The sequence below is a fragment of the Lolium perenne genome, chromosome 2 (genome assembly GCF_019359855.2).
Source record: "Lolium perenne isolate Kyuss_39 chromosome 2, Kyuss_2.0, whole genome shotgun sequence".
NCBI classification, from domain to species: Eukaryota; Viridiplantae; Streptophyta; class Magnoliopsida; order Poales; family Poaceae; genus Lolium; species Lolium perenne.
This window is the reverse complement of record NC_067245.2, coordinates 248,072,323-248,077,040: the sequence shown is the minus strand read 5'-3', so window position 1 is coordinate 248,077,040 and position 4,718 is coordinate 248,072,323. Positions and strand designations below refer to the sequence as shown.

Sequence of the window (4,718 nt, the reverse complement as noted above, 5' to 3'; positions counted from 1 at the left end):
TCTCCCCACAAGGCCTTGGGAACGTAGTGCCGAGGAAACTGACGCGACCGCGGCTGCTCAGTTTGAGAAATAGAAGGCGGATACGAAGGCGAAAAGCGAGCCTGAGCCCAAGCCAGTATTTTCTGACAAGGAAAAGAAGTGGGCTAAGTCATTTTTGAGCACACTGTCCCAAGCCGCGAAGAATCTGCCTGACGACTATGCACGTGAACTTCGTAGGCAAGCACTCATGTTGAAGAAGAAGAAAGACTTGGCGGAGAAGCAGGAGAAGAAAGCCTTGGAGGAGGCCGAGAAAGAATTAGAAAGTAAAAAAAAGCGGGAAACGAGTTGCCCATATGTTCTCGGGGCAGAAGCTATTTGCTTGGCTTTACATCCATCCCAGGGTATCATTTCTAATACATCTGTTGGACAAGCTCGTACACATTGAGTGCATCATATACATGTATCGTAAATTTTTACGGAATGTGACATTGGATCTATAAATTTTTCTTTTCAACATAAAAATTTTCTATCTGGTAAAAATAAAATTAGTATTATATGAGTAATATGTATTGTAGACACCAGACGAAGCAATGGTTTATCCAAACTTCAAAATATATATATATATATATATAGAGACACGGCAACGGCGAGCGGCCGAGCGGCGGCGAGCGGCTGAGAGGCTACGGAGACCTCTGTGGTTAGGGAGTGAGGGCTAGCCTGTGCGCTCTCGGTGGCCTCGACGGCGTCGTGGTCGCATCCTCGAATCGGCGGCGTCATGGCCGGCCGGTTGAATCGACCTCGGCCACCTCCTGCTCTTTCTCTGGATCCCCTCCGTCGACAACCTTCTGCGTTGTCGCTAGCGCCCCTCCGCTGCCAAGCCCAACACTGCCTGAGGCCAAGTCATGCCCGTAAGGTTCTCTCTTCTTTCTTCTGTCTGACTGCCGGGTAACAGTTTCTGCGTGATCTTTAATCTATTTCGATTACCAGTCCTGGGTTGTGGTCGAACGTGCTCAACTGAAATTCGACGGGCGTCCTGCCCTGGCTGCCCCCAACGCCTGTGAACTGGGCATCTACCCCCTTGCAATTTTACGTCAGCTTGCAGATTGGGCACTGGCTAAATGTTAATTTCATTGGTAAGTTCTTCCACTGCCTCTTGATTCCCATAGAGATACCAGTATTCAATTACAATTTGTCTCCAACTAGTGTTGATTATTCATGTGGTTTGTTCAAACGGAAGCACAGCCTTTAGCTCAGTTTTGTAACAAGATTATTAATGTGAAGCTGATGCTATAAGAGATTACTGAACATAAATTTATTTTTGGTTTAAGCCACCCATACCAGGAGTAATTTTGTATAGCATGAATTTGGATTGTTCATTCAGTTAATTACTTAGTTACTCGTTGGTTTTCTGTAGCATAGAGAATGGAATGTGCTATTTTCGTGAGTACCCATGCTATTGTAGGCTGTAACTAGGCAGGTGGAAATGTGCTCTGTAGTAACATTTACTGTCAGCCGGATGTGTTCGTATTAGTGTCTGAGCAGGAATTGCTGTTTGAGCAGTTCTATTATGGTATAAAGGAATGTGCAGGTTCTGAATTTTATTCGCTAGTTAGTTCTGAAAATAATTCTTCTTTTGTGTCCAATGTGTAATTTTCAGAACCCTTGTTTGGGTTAGACACCGAGCAGGATTCATATTATTCACGGAAAAAAAGTTTTCTGTTCGTGCAAGGTGGACCTGATACAACACTGTGTTTTAATTGTTCATGTTGTAGCCTTGTGTAGTTGTGTGGCCTGATCTCAAGCCTGAATCCAGCGAGCCTATTTGATCCAAAGTTATGTTATTTATTTTTCATTTGCTAATTTCTGGGTAGCTTCTCAAGATTATGAGCTCATTTATTCAGGATAATAAGCTTATCATTAACTGAATTCTGAATCCAGATGTACATGTCTTCAGGAGTCGTGTTGCAGAATTCTGAATCATAAATATGGCAGTATCTATACATATTTATCGATCCATTTATTCAGGATTGAAAGCTTAAATTATGAATATTGTAATTCAGGAGTAGCTAGATCCCATGTGTTGGTGTACATTAATATGATGGCAACACTAGCATATGGTAGTCAGTTTAAATAATATAGAGATGCAATCTCTGCATCTTGTAATTGTGATTGTAATTATGTATTTATAATTGTCTTGCTCTCTCTTATCGCAATTTTTTTTTGGCTAAACTAGTGAATCGAGACGCGGCGGCGAGCTGGTACGCGTCCCCCTGCGAGCGGGTGAGTGGCGACGAGCAGCGCACTCTTGGGTGAGCGACGTGTTGCAGGCGGGCTGCGGCCGCGGGCGGCGATGTAGGCGGCATTACCGGGTCGTGGGTCCGGCGGCATCGGCGTCGTGGGCCAGCAGCGCAGCTGATCGTGGTTGCTGCCGGCTTCGGCATCGCGGTGAGCGGTACTGCCGGCGGCATCTGAATCGTGATAAGCGGCGAGCGTTCTCAGCTTTGTTGTTTGCCGTTTCACTGCGGCAGTGCACGTCAGTGGTCTTCCACGGAAGGTACGATGGTCGCTTGTTCCTCACTGGTCGTTTCTTTATTCAGACCTAGCAAATAGGATATGTTCATGTTCTGTATGAATTTAGCATTAGAAACTGATGAATTAGTTAGATTCTGTAATCATCTTTACATGTCTTCCCGTGCATTATAGTCCATAGAATGTCAGGGCAGTAAAAAATGAGATTATTTGGCAGTCTATATACAGGTCTTATCAACTCAATTATTTAGATTAGAAGCTCTAATTCTGAATTTTGTAGTTGAGTTGTAGCTAGCTCCGGTGTATTTAAATATTTTGGCTAAACTAGTGATGTTAGCCTCCTTTGAGGTGTTTCTGTTGAAGCTAGATATGTAACCTTTGTTTCTTGTAATTGCAACTATGTATCTGTATTTTAAATTGTCTTATCTTCTATGAAAGTTTACATTGCTTAGCGCCTTAGTTGAGTCATCTTTGTTTCAGAATGGATGATTTGGATCGGTCCAGGGAGAAGCAGGCTCTAAATCACTTGCTTATAAAGAGCTAGTAACTTCGGTTGCATTGTTTACACCTGAAACGTACACTATTTAGGCGTATGATTCTTAATTGTCTATGTGCTCCATTTAGTTATGCATAACTTTTTAATATACTTATCTATTAATATTGTTTTCCGTTACCATTTTTTTGGGGATGCTTATCACTACTAGGAAAAGGCTTATTGCCGGCGCACCAAAAAGCACTACTGCCGGCGCACCAGCGCCCGCCGGTGCGAACGGGCCGGTGGTAAAGGCTTATTGCCGGCGCACCATCTTGTTCGCCGGCGGTAACTCGATTTATCACCGGCGCACCAGCCTAGTGCGCCGGCGGTATGTTTTCCAGGATTCAAAAAAAAGCAGATCTAGATCTAGATCTAGGCCGGTCGTGTTCTAGGTCGTAGGTCAAGTTCTAGGTCGTGCCTTGGAGATGTACCGCCGCCACCGTGGTCATCTGCTTGCAAAGAGGAAGTGGTTGCCGGTGTGGTCGTCGGTGATCGTCGGGGTGAGAGGAGGTGATGCTTGAGGAGGGGCTCGCCGGCGAGATGCTTGAGGAGGTGCTCCGGTGAGATAACTTGAGGAGGTGCTGCGGGGAGTAGCTTGAGGAGGTGCTCCGGTGAGTAGCTTAAGGAGGTGCTCGCCGGAGGGAGGGATTAGAGGGGTAAGAAGGTAGAAGAGGGGAAAAATGGAGGAGAAGAGAAGGTGGCCGGAGGGAGGAAGAGAGGAGGAGGAGGAGAAGTGAAAGAGAAGATGGGGGGAATAGAAGAGAGAAGGTGCACCGGGCTGGTTTGGCATATATAGCCTAGGTTACTGCCGGCGCACCAAGTAGGGTGGTGCGCCGGGGGTAATTTTTTTTCTTTTTTTCACCCAAATCTTAAATCTGAAAAAAGTCATGTTTCTGTTTTCCATTTGACGAATCCATTTTTTCTCCAAACGGTCGTATGCAACCAGAAATCCCGTTTTACCGAAAGATGACGCCATTTTGCATAATACATCGAAATTCAAAATTTCAATTTTTCACTAAAACTAGATCACATATTAATGGGCATTTCAAAGGATTTTATTTTTTGAATTTTCTATCATTTTCTATTATTTTTTCGAAAACTGAAAAGGCGATTCCCGGGGGGGGTGGAGAGAAAAATCTAGGCAACTTACCCCCGGCGCACCTCTATGGTGGTGCGCTGGTGGTAAATTGTCTACCACCGGCGCACCACCATAGAGGTGCGCCGGGGGTAAGGTGCCCATATTTTCTGTTTCGGGCCAGAACTCTTGGAATTTTATTCCCGGCGCACTAAATTTTCTTGTGCGCCGGCAGTATAGGTTCTTCGCCGGCGCGGCCTAACATGGCTCGCCGGCGGTATTTTGCCACCGGCGCGCGTCAATGATGGTGCGCCGACACCCTTCCGTGCAGCTATAGCCCTTTTCCTAGTAGTGTATGTAATATTATCTGCAGTTCTGGACACCGACATCAAGTTGCTCACAATTGAGTTGAGAAATGCGTGGCAATTATTTGGCAATTGGGAAGAAACCACCATGATACTAACTTCTAGCTGACATAATTTCCTGTCATTATACATCTCGATGTAAATGTGAAACGGTGTACTAGCTTTGTACTATCTAATCATGGATATTAATTACTTGCCATTCATTACTTTTATGTGGCGTTATTATGACAAGAAT

The 4,718-nt window shown here is 45.0% G+C and overlaps 1 long non-coding RNA gene across 1 annotated transcript; it reads left to right on the top strand.

The window, feature by feature from the left end:
- Positions 1 to 601: 601 nt before the first annotated feature.
- On the top strand, positions 602 to 3,379 carry LOC127335531 (uncharacterized). Its single transcript, XR_007872870.2, has 4 exons — positions 602 to 887; positions 967 to 1,112; positions 2,213 to 2,533; positions 2,989 to 3,379. It is a non-coding gene; the product is annotated as an uncharacterized lncRNA (long non-coding RNA).
- Positions 3,380 to 4,718: the final 1,339 nt, after the last annotated feature.